Source organism: Protopterus annectens, chromosome 3.part1, assembly GCF_019279795.1.
Source record: "Protopterus annectens isolate FY-2018-M chromosome 3.part1, PAN1.0, whole genome shotgun sequence".
NCBI lineage: Eukaryota > Metazoa > Chordata > Ceratodontiformes > Protopteridae > Protopterus > Protopterus annectens.
The window spans coordinates 1,865,049,429-1,865,061,892 of record NC_056732.1 but is presented as its reverse complement, the minus strand read 5'-3'; the positions used below and the strand labels follow the sequence as shown (position 1 = coordinate 1,865,061,892).

The 12,464-nt window shown below is 42.5% G+C and overlaps 1 protein-coding gene across 1 annotated transcript in view; it reads left to right on the top strand.

Annotated features, from left to right (window-relative positions):
* Positions 1 to 12,464, top strand: part of LOC122798781 (zinc finger protein 271-like) — a 264,665-nt gene that overhangs the window by 130,724 nt on the left and 121,477 nt on the right. The gene's annotated exons all lie outside the window — the stretch shown is intronic.

Here is a 12,464-nt window from a genome sequence, read left to right as displayed (position 1 = left end):
CCAGTGGTAAGTACATGATAAGTATCACAACAAAGGCAACTTCCTGGTAACAGAACCAGCAGTGAGTACATAATAAGTATTACAACAAAGGCAACTTCCTGGTAATAGAACCAGCAGTAACTACATAATAAGTATTACAACAAACACATAAGAGCATAACATAAGAGGAGGCCCCTGGGAGCTTAGACTGTAAGAATCAGAATTGGAGTGGCAAATACGTACTTCAGCCCACATATTGCCAGGGTTGAATGAAACTTTATCAATTAAATGCTTGTTGAAAATAAAAGCATTTTCTAGGTAGCTGTTTACATGGTTTCAATGAATTTTAAATATTTAAATATCTAAACACTTCAATTATGCAACAAATTTTTGGTGTCTCCAGATATAACAATATTGCCCCTTTTAAGATTTATTTGTTTTTGATATATTCCATATTTTAATTCGATATTGTATTTTTAATATTTTATTTTGATGTTATTGAGTAGTATAAGCAATATGTATTTTTACCTTTTTACATTACTAATATGTAAGCATGTCTAGCTGTGATTTTAAGAATCCAATTTTTAGCATTGAGGTTTTCTTTAAATAAGTTTAGATCATTTCATAGAAGTCATTTAGTTATTTAATTACTTTACACAATTTGTGGCACCATAATTAATTAAGGCTTTATATTGGTTGCTTGGTTGACTTTTTGTATTATTCTCTTTATGTACTTTTAGTCTGAAGAAGTTGGAGTATTTTCTCCAATGAAAGCGCTTACTTCAATAAAGTGTGTGTTTGTGTGTTCCTGAAGCTTCCTCGCATTATTTTTACTTTAGTTTTGCCGTTTTGGAAGTCGTTAAGTATTGCAACAAACACAACTTCCTGGTAACAGAACTAGCAGTGAGTACATAATAAGTATTACAACAAAGGCAACTTCCTGGTAACAGAACCAGCGGTAAGTACATAATAAGTATTACAGCAAAGGCAACTTCCTGGTAACAGAACCAGCGGTAAGTGCGTAAGTATTCTGGGTCTGGAGTTACATGCAGGTTAACAGTCTGGTGGAGGTATATCTCGGAATACGTTCACAACACAAGCATGAATTAATCCTTCAAATATGTGAATGGGCCTAGTCACTTTTCCTAAAGTAAATCAAGCCCAGTTGCAACATCACACCTGTTAGTTACAGTTTTTTGACCTTCATTCTGAAATGTATCATCGCTGCAGAACTTGGTGTGGTACTAAAGGCTGGGGTGAGGAGTACTGCAGAACATGGTTTGGTACTGAAGGTTGTGGGTGAGCAGTACTACAGAACATGGTGTGGTACTTAAGGCTAGGGTAAGCAGAACTACAGAACAAGATGTGGTATTAAAGGCTGGGGGTGAGCAATACTGCAGAACATGGTGTGGTACTGAAGGCTGGGGGTGAGCAGTACTACAGAACATGGTGTGGTACGGAAGGCTGGGGCGAGCAGTACTACAGAACATGGTGTGGTACTGAAGGCTGGGAGTGAGCAGTACTGCAGAACATGGTGTGATACTGAAGGGTATGAGGTGAGCAGTACTGCAGAACATGATGTGCTACTGAAGGCTGGAGTGAGCAGTACTACAGAACATGGTGTGATACTGAAGGCTGGGGGTGAGCAGTACTGCAGAACATGATCTGGTACTGAAGGCTGGGTGTGAGCAGTACTGCAGAACATGTTGTGGTACTGAAGGCTGGAGTGAGCAGTACTACAGAACATGGTGTGGTACTGATAGCTCTGGGTGAGCAGTACTACAGTACATGGTGTGGTACTGAAGGCTGGGGTGAGCAGTACTGCAGAACATGGTGTGGTACTGAAGGCTGGGGATGAGCAGTACTACAGAACATGGTATGATACTAAAGGCTAGGGGTAAGCAGAACATGGTGTGATACTGACGGCTAGGGGTGAGCAGTACTACAGAACATGGTGTGGTACTGAAGGCTGAGGATGAGCAGTACTGCAGAACATGGTGTGGTACTGAAGGCTGGGGGCTGGGGGTGAGCAGTACTATAGAACTTGGTGTGGTACTGAAGGCTGGGATGAGCAGTACTACACAACATGGAGTGGTACTGAAGGCTGGGGGTGAGCAGTACTACAGAACATGGTGTGGTACTGAAGGCTGGGGGTGAGCAGTACTATAGAACATGGTGTGGTACTGAAGGCTGGGGGTGAGTAGTACTACAGAACATGGTGTGGTACTGAAGGCTGGGGATGAGCAGTACTACAGAACATGGTGTGGTACCGAAGGCTTTAGGGTGAGCAGTACTACAGAACATGGTATGATACTAAAGGCTAGGGGTAAGCAGAACATGGTATGATACTGAAGGCTGGGGATAAGCAGAACATGGTGTGGTACTGAAGGCTAAGGGTGAGCAGTACTGCAGAACATAGTGTGGTACTGAAGGCTGGGGTAAGCAGTACTGCAGAACATGGTATGGTACTGAAAGCTGGAGGATGCGCAGTACTGCAGAACATGGTGTGGTTCTGAAGGCAGGGGGTGAGCAGTACTATAGAACATGGTGTGGCACTGAAGGCTGGGGTGAGCAGTACTACACAACATGGAGTGGTACTGAAGGCTGGGGGTGAGCAGTACTACAGAACTTGGTGTGGTACTGAAGGCTGGGGATGAGCAGTACTACAGAACATGGTGTGGTATTGAAGGCTGGGGTTGAGCAGTACTGCAGAACATGGTGTGGTACTGAAAGCCGGAAGTGAGCAATACTACAGAACCTGGTGTGGTACTGAAGGCTGGGTGCGAGCAGTACTACAGAACATGGTGTGTTACTGAAGGCTGGGTGTGAGCAGTACTGCAGAACATGGTGTGGTACTGAAGGCTGGGTGCGAGCAGTACTACAGAACATGGTGTGTTACTGAAGGCTGGGTGTGAGCAGTACTACAGAACATGGTGTGTTACTGAAGGCTGGGTGTGAGCAGTACTGCAGAACATGGTGTGGTACTGAAGGCTGGGGTGAGCAGTACTACAGAACTTGGTGTGGTATGGATAGCTGTGGCTGAGCAGTACTACAGAACATGGTGTGGTACTGAAAGCTGGAGGGGAGCAGTACTGCAGAACATGGTGTGGTACTGAAGGCTGGGGATGAGCAGTACTACAGAACATAGTGTGGTACTGAAGGCTTTAGGGTGAGCAGTACTACAGAACATGGTGTGGTATTGAACGCTGGGGATGAGCAGTACTGCAGAACATTGTGTGGTACTGAAGGCGGGGGCGAGCAGTACTGCAGAACATGGTGAGGTACTGAAGGCTGGGGATGAGCAGTACTACAGAACATGGTGTGGTGCTGAAGGCTGTGAGTGAGTAGTACTACAGAACATGGTGTGGTACTGAAGGTTGGGAGTGAGCAGTGCTGCAGAACATGGTGTAGTACTGAAGGCTGGGGATGAACAGTACTGCAGAACATGGTGTGGTACTGAAGGCTGGGCTGTGCAGTACTACAGAACATGCTGTGGTACTGAAGGCTGGGGTGTGCAGTACTACAGAACATGCTGTGGTACTGAAGGCTGGGGTGTGCAGTACTACAGAACATGATGTGGTACTGAATGCTGGAGGTGAGCAGTACTGCATAACATGGTGTGGTACTGAAGGCTGTGGGTGAGCAGTACTGCAGAACATGATGTGATACTGAAGGCTGGGCATGAATAGTACTGCAGAACATGGTGTGGCACCGATGACTGAGGGTGAACAGTACTACAGAACATGATGTGGTGCTGAATGCTGTGGGTGAGCAGTACTACAGAACAAGACATTGTACTGAAAACTGGGGAGGGGACAGTACTGCAGAATATTTATTTTATTTTACATTTGTTAACCGTGAAAGTCCGACTGGACACATGTCCTTTTTCAGCGGAGACCCGGGAAGAAAAGCTCCAAGTACAGAGTAAAATATTACAGTATTCAGTAGAAATAGAGTTGGATTACATGAATATATATAACATACATAGATTTTAAATCTATAAATAATCCTGTTGAAAAATAATACCTTACAGAGTTTAAACATTTAATCCTTCATAGTCGTTGGATTGTATATACATTGCAATAATGCAGGTAGGATGGGATATGTGTTAATGTTAGATTGGGAAATGAAGAGTTCTGAGAAGAAGGGGAAAGGGATAGGTAGTAGGTGGCAAAGGTCAGTTAGGGTAAGTAGGAAAGCTGTAGACTTGAAGAGGATGAAGAATAAAGCTAATAAAGCTAAGGGAGTTAGTGGTGTTAGTAATGGAAGGTGGGATGTATAGGAAGTCAGTTGGATTGAGGAAAGGAAGAGGGCATTTAGTGGGAGAAGCAGAGTGGTTTGAGAGGGTAGAGTAACTGGAGTAGCAGAGCAAGAAAAAGGTGACATAGTGGGGTGGGATAGAGTGAATAGAGAGGAGAGATCTATTAGTAGGCTGAAATTACTAATTAGAGATTCGTGAGGGTTAGTGCAGTTACATAGCCAGAGATGTTGTAGATAGGATTTTAAGGCTTTTTTTAAAGGGGGTGAGGGTAGTTATTGCTGTGATACTGGGAGGGAGGGAAGCTGTTCCACTACTTAGCAACAGAGATGCTATAGAGGGAACTACCAATGGAGTTATTGGCTTTGGTTACTTCTAATAGGAATTTCTGATTTGATTGTAAAAGTCTAGTTTTGGCACTTGGTTGAAATAGCTTTTGTAGAGCAGGGACTTTGTCAGGGAAGTGAAGAAATGTGTGGGTTGTTATAAGGTGGTTATAATTTATTTATTTATTTAACATTTGTTGACCGGGAAAGTCCGACTAGGTTCCACAGATCCTGTTTTCAGCGGAGGCCGGGGAGAAATGCAGAAGCATGTCTTTAGAATGTGGAGGAGAAAAGAGTACCCGGAGGAAACCCACGCCATGCAGGAGAATGCAAACTCTGCACAGAAGGCACCCCAGCCGAGAATCGAACCAGAGAACCTCTTGCTGTGAGGCGACAGCATTAACCACTGCACCACTGCACTGCCTTATTAAAGAATAAGGTTGGGAAGTTCCAGCCAACTAAAGAGTTTTTAGTGGAGTGCAGTGATGGGTTCTATGGGGCATATTTGTTCCAATTTTGGCAGTTTTATTATAGCTGCTTTGAAGAATGACAAGGTCTGATTTTCTGAGATTGGTGAATATAGTCGATGCAAATAAGAGTGTGGAAATAAGGTGGGTACGTGCAATGGGGGCTCAGGTGGAGCTGGTTAGGAACTGTTTGTTCCTGTATAGCACGGCAAGTTTTATGCACTTTTTTATGGTAGTGGATATATGTATGTCAAATTTCAGTTGGCTGTCTATATTAACCCCTAGTAGTTTTGTGTGGGTAACTGGTGATATGATTGTGTTGTTAATAGAGGTAATGTTAAAAGTTAATATTATGGGAGGAGTGTTGTGAGGAAGAAAAGATGATAAGCTGAGTCTTATTGGGGTTGAGTATTAGTTGTGAATCTGAGAGCCAGTGTTCAACAGGAAGAAAAGAGGATTGTATGTGGTGGTGGAGGGTCTTAGGGGAGGGAGAGGTGCTGACGAGTGTGGAATCATCTGCGTATTGTATTACGGAGGCATGGAGTGTGGCTGTGTGTAGTTTGTTGGTAAAAACAGAAAATAGTAGTGGCCCAAGAATGGAACCTTGTGGGTCCCCTAGTGAGACTGGCAGTAATGAGGAGAGTTCCTGTTAGTAGTGGCCCAAGAGTGGAACCTTGTGGGTCCCCTAGTGAGACTGGCAGTAATGAGGAGAGTTCCTGTTAGTAGTGGCCCAAGAGTGGAACCTTGTGGGTCCCCTAGTGAGACTGGCAGTAATGAGGAGAGTTCCTGTTAGTAGTGGCCCAAGAGTGGAACCTTGTGAGTTCCTGTTGCCATCTAACTGCTTGTTGTCTGTTCCTGTTGCCATCTGACAGCCTTTGTATGTCTGTTAGATCATTTCTGAACCAGGAAGTGGTGGAAGGGCTTAGATGTAGTTCTGCAAGTGTGTCGATAGGTTTGTTGTGGTTTACTATATTGAAGGCCTTGGAAAAGTCTAATAATATGGCTGAGACGTAGTTACCATAGTTTCTGTGTTTATTGACTGTTTGTGTGAAGAACGTAAGAGCTGTAGTGGTGCTATGTGAAGGTCTAAAATCATGTTGTGTTTTAGTTAGTTGACTGAGAGTCAAGGAAAGTCATAATTTGTGTGTGTACACATCTTTCAAGGATTTTGGATAATGGAGAGCGTATGGCTATTGGTCGATAGTTCTTTGGATTTACCACATATGTGGAGTGATATAGGCAATTTTCCATAGGTGGAGAACTAAGCTTTCAGTTATAGAGCTATTGATGAGGATTGTTATGGGAAATGCAGTAGAATTGGCAGAAATCTTTTTAAGAATTCAGTTGGTAGATTGTCTGCAGAGAGGGCTGTAGGTTTGAGTTTAGTAAGCATCTTTTTAATAGTGGAGAGTGGGACAGGTTGCAGTGAGAAGCCCAGATCAGTAATGTTGAGGTTGGGTGGTTTATTGGTGGTTGGGGGTGAATGTGATTTAGCTAGGGTTAGAATGGACTCTGTAAAGAATTTGTTGAACTGGGTCACTATGTTTGTTGAGTTGTAAGAGTTAACAGAAGTAGGGGTGCTAGCTTTACCTGGGTGGAAAAGATTATTTATGGCTGCCCAAAATTTTTTTAGGATTGTTCTGATATTGGTTTTGAGTGCTGTGGTAATAGTTTGTTTTATCAGTCTTAGTTTCTTTGTTTTGTTCCAGAGTTCAAGATATTTTGTTTGTCGGTGTTGGTACCCATCTTTTTCCAGTTAGCCCAAGCTTTATCCCTGTTATATAGCAGTGATCTAGTCTCCTTGGATAACCAGGGGGCATAGTTTGATTTAATTTGGATGGTTCTGGAGGGTGCGTTGTAGACTAGTATTGAGAGGAAAGTGGAGTTAAAGTATGATACAGCGCCATCCAAGTTAAGTGTTCTTAAGGGGTGCCATTTACAACTTGATAGAGTGGTAGTGAAGCTATTGCAGTTAAAGAATTTTCTACTTCTTATCTGTTGGTAGATGGTACTTTTTACTGTATGGGTTTGGCCTCTGATTAGGTAGGTTGGGAGGTGGTCACAAAGGCTGTCAGGGAGGCATCCAGTTTGACTGATGATGCCTGGCCTGTTTGATAGTATCCAATTGAATATTGATTGCCTTTTTGTGGTTTTATCGACTCTGGTTGGGTGGTGGATAAGCTGAGAGAACCCGCAGAGGTTTAAGAAGTTAGTAGGTGTAGAGGAGTTGTAAGTTTGCCAGTCGATATTAAAATCTCCTAGTATTATGGTCTCTTGTGGTAGTGACATAGATGCCCAGTTAAGTAGGATTTCTACTGTGTCAGTATTATTACCTGGAGGAAGGTAGCAGACAATTAGATTAGTAGATTTTTTTGTTGTTCATGTGTAGTTTAGTGAGTATTATTTCAGCTGTTTTTACAGTAGGTAATGGAAGGCTTAATATTTCTATGTTTAACTGATTCTTGAATAAGATGGAAATGCCTCCACCTTTTTTTCAGTTCTGTCGTTACATAGAATGTTGTAGCCCGGAGGAATTAATTCATTGTTAGTTACCACTGGTTTTAGCTATGTTTCAGTAAGCATCACTATGTTGGGACAATAGTGGGTGAGATGTACATGTAGGTTGGATATGTAGTTGTGCTTCTGATATAGGTTGTTGTGCTTCTGATGTAAATTTATATACGAGCTGGTCAGAGGGCTTTCTGAGAAGATGTGTAGTGAGGTGGGTTGGGACTTGTGTTATTGAGTACTTAAGTGTAGTGTTGGGACCGGGGTTTGAGCGTACATCACCACAGAGTTGTATTTTGGATACAAGTTTTATTATGATGTGGAATAGGTTATTAATATCAATGTGGTATTTTATTGTGGGAGTGCTTGTCTGGATTGTTGAAAGTGGGTGGGTTGTGATTAGGTGAAATGGAGGAATGTGAAATGTGGAGGGATGAATATTAGGAGTAATGATAGAGTTAGTGGTGGCATGGTGAAGAGATGTTCTGGGATTAGTAAGACAAGGGTTATTGAAGTTAGTAGATTAAGTAAAGACATAGTTGGACTGGAATTGTGTGTGGATGTGTGTGGTGAGTGAGAGATATATTGGAGGTTTGTGTAGTGGTGTTAGTAGGAAGGATAAGTCCTGTCTTGGTAATAGGAGGAAAAAATAAGAGTGTAAGTTTTTGCAGTGAGTTAATATTAGTAAAAAATGGAGCTGGGTTAGGCGGCGTTGTTGTATTGCATACTGGGGCTGAGCAGTACTGCAGAACATGATGTACTGAGGAGTGGGGCTGAGCGCTACTGCAGAACATGATGGTACTGAGGGGTGGGACTGAGCATTACCGTAGAACATGATGATGCACTGAGGGGTGGGGCTGAGCAGTACCCCAGAACATGATGTACCGAGGGGTGGGGCTGAGCAGTACCCCAGAACATGATGTACTGAGGGGTGGGGCTGAGCAGTACCACAGAACATGATGTACCGAGGGGTGGGGCTGAGCAGTACCACAGAACATGATGTACCGAGGGGTGGGGCTGAGCAGTACCACAGAACATGATGTACTATAGACTAGGATGTGACATTAAAGGCCTAGATTTGCAATAATATAGAGCATTGCATACACAGAAGGCTACACTGAGTAGTTGCTACAGAAGGTGATTTACTTGAGGCTTGGATTCAGTTTTACTGCAGAATATGGTGAGGTACTGAAGGCTGAATTTGTACTGTAGGTTGGGGCTTAGCAGTATTACAGATCAGTAAAGAATCTAAAATCTGAGGGGTGGGGCTGAGCAGTACCACAGAACATGATGTACTGAGGGGTGGGGCTGAGCAGTAGCACAGAACATGATGTTGTACTGAAGGGTGGGGCTGAGCAGTAGCGCAGAACATAATGTAATGAGGGGTGGAGGTGAGCAGTAGCACAGAACATCATGTTGTACTGAGAGGTGCGGCTGAGCAATAGCACAGAACATGCTGTTATGCTGAGGGCTGCGGCTGAGCAGTAGCGCAGAACATGATGTAATGAGGGGTGGAGCTGAGCAGTAGCACAGAACATGATGTACTGAGGGGTGCGGCTGAGCAGTAGTGCAGAACATGCTATTGTATTGAGGGGTGGGGCTGAGCAGTACCACAGAACATGGTGTTGTACTGAGGGGTGGGGCTGAGCAGTACCGCAGAACGTGATATACTGAGGGGTGGGGCTGAGCAATATCTTGGAACATGATGATGTACTGGGGGGTGGGGCTGAGCAGTACTGCAGAACATGATGTATTGAGGGGTGGGGCTGAGCAGTACTACAGAACATGATGATGTACTGAGGGGTGGGGCTGAGCAGTACCACAGAACATGATGATGTACTGAGGGGTGGGGCTGAGCAGTACTACAGAACATGATGATGTACTGAGGGGTGGGGCTGAGCAGTATTGCAGAACATGATGTACTGAGGGGTGGGGCTGAGCAGTACTGCAGAACATGATGTACTGAGGGGTGGGGCTAAGATGTACTATAGATTAGGATGTGACATTAAAGGCCTAGATTTGCAATAATATAGAACATTGCATACACAGAAGGCTACACTGAGTAGTTACTACAGAAGGTGATTTACTTGAGGCTTGGATTGAGTTTTACTGCAGAATATGGTGAGGTACTGAAGGCTGAATTTGTACTGTAGGTTGGGGCTTAGCAGTATTACAGATCAGTAAAGAATCTAAAAGGTAATTTTGGTCATAATATAGTTCATTAAGGTAAAAATTGAGAATATGTTTATTTGTATATGTAACATTACTGTTTAACATGTGCAAAAGGCAATTGGGGTACCAAATATCTTCTAGAATGACATAACTGATATTAAATATCATGTCAGTTTATTATATTTATACAAGTATGATTGTGGCAGTAGTACGTATGATTGTGGGTACGACTACTACATATTGAACAATGTGACACTGACTAATTTCATAAACAGTAGTCTTAGGTGGGATATAATAAGGAAAAATCTACTTAATTAAACATGTCTAATTATAGGTCGTTTCCACTTACTACATCCTGCATACTGCACATAGAATAATAATTATACAACTGTTAGGGTCATTTTGAGCTGTTGCTTCTACTTAATTGTTATATTAAACTTGAAAATATAATAGTAAGCTAAAACGTCCATGTTTTATCAGTGTGTGCTGCCTTACCTGTCCTGAGTTGTATAGGTCTTTTGTAGCAAATCTCTGAGCTACTGAGAAATCTGTATTGCTGGGTGAAATGGCATACACATTTTGAAGAAATGCATGCTGGGATAGTAGTTGGTTAAGGGAGAAATGTTTTTGCACCTAAGAAATAAATTAATAGGAAACTGTAAGGCTGCTCACCCCAGCCTTCAGTGCCACGAATTACAAAGTAACGGAGAAGAGCAGAGATGAGGACATGACTAGTTATGAAGAGAAGAGAAAATGGTCATACAATCGGCCAGCAAAGCGACTATGACACTATTTGAAAAAATGCCACATAGCTAAAACCTGAAGTGAGCATCAGGCTAAACATTCATTAAGAAATGTCTGTCAGTTGGCTTTCTGTGGTCTAGTGGTGCAAGGTTTGATTCCACTACCTAACTGTGACTCTGAGCAAGTCAGTTAACACCACTCCTGGGCTGGGTCTGAAAATGGTCCATGGAGATAAGTGCTCTATCCCAGAAAACAAATACAAGTGTATAAAAGTTTACCATTGTATAGTTAAGTTTTGCCAAGTCAGGGCCTCTTTCAGGATAATACAAGCATATATCAGAAATGTGTGAATAAACATGTCAGCATGGGTAAAGCAAAAGCAGTTATGCAGTGATGCTATCAACCAAGCATTAATGGCAGTATTGCTTCTAAACACCTTTATATCAGGATTACACTGTATTACATTTTGAGTGGAACAGATTTATTTATTTGCCATTTGTTAACAGGGTTATTCAACTGAACCATGTGGCCTGTTTTCAGTGGAGACCCTAAGAGTAAAGCTCCAGGAATACAAAACATTTAGCATAAGGATTACAATACAGTAAAATGTAAGAAATTAACTATGTACATATAGAAAAAAAATAAAATGAGATGCATAGGAATATCAAAGCCAAGTAGAATATACAGCAGAAGTACAAATGAATCCATGAGTATGCAAAATGAAGCTTAACAACTTAATTCAGTTATCATGCTCAAAATTCAATAAAAAAATACTGTTTGATGAAGCAGATGTCATTAGAGGTTATTCTTTACATGGAAGAATACATTCCTGCATTAGACTTTTGACAGGTAGAAACAGAAAGTTAGAGAAATTAAAGAGAGAGGAAGAAGTGGTTGAACACAGTAAGTCATGGAGGATTATGGCAAGAGCAGGTTCTTTAGTTCAGTAGGTACTTTTTAACTTCAGTTTTCAAGCAGGTAGTACTAGTGATGTTGCATATGTTAGGGAGTAGCCTGTTGCAGGCCTGGGAGACAGAATGTCTATAAAAGAGTTTGCCTGTTTTTTGTGAGGTTTATAGATATCCAGAAGGTTCCCGTCTGACCTAGGAAGTGGGCGAGCTGGGGTATAATGGGATACTAATGAAGACAGTGAAGGACAGGTCATGGACTTATTTTGTAGGAAGTGTGTGAGCTGGTGATGAGTAGCATTATGGTTTCATGCCAGGAAAGAGGACTACAGATGCGATGTTTGCTCTGAGAGTGTTGATGGAGAAGTGTAGAGGTCAGAAGGAGTTGCATTGTGTCTTTGTTGACTTAGAAAAAGCATATGACAGGGTGCCTAGAGAGGAGTTGTGGTATTGTATGTTGAAGTCGGGAGTGGCAGAGAAGTATGTAAGAGTGGTACAGGATATACATGAGAGTAGTGTGAGTGGTGAGGTCTGTGGTAGGAGTGATGGATGCATTTAAGGTGGAGGTGGAATTACAGCAAGGATCAGCTCTGAGCCCTTTCTTATTTGAAATGGTGATGGACAGGTTGACAGATGAGCTCAGACAGGAGTCCCCATGGACTATGATGTTCACAGATTACATTGTGGTCTGTAATGAGAGTAGGGGGACAGGTTGAGGAGACCCTGGAGAGGTAGAGATATGCTCTGCAGAGGAGAGGAATGAAGGTCAGCAGGACTAAGACAGAATATGTGTGTGAATGAGTGGGAGGATAGAGGAATGGTGATAATGTAGGGAGTAGAGTTGGTAAAGGTGGATGACTTTAAATACTTGAGATCAACATTTCAGAGTAATGGTGAGTGTGGAAGAGAGGTGAAGAAGAGATTACAAACAGGGTGGAGTGGGTGTAGAAGAATGTCAGGTGTGAATTGTGACAGACAGGTACCAGTAAGAGTGAAAGGGAAGGTCTACAAGAAGGTAGTGAGACCAGCTATGTTATGTAGGTTGGAGATGGTGGCATTGACAAAAAGGCAGGAGTGAGAGCTGGACGTGGCAGAGTTTAAA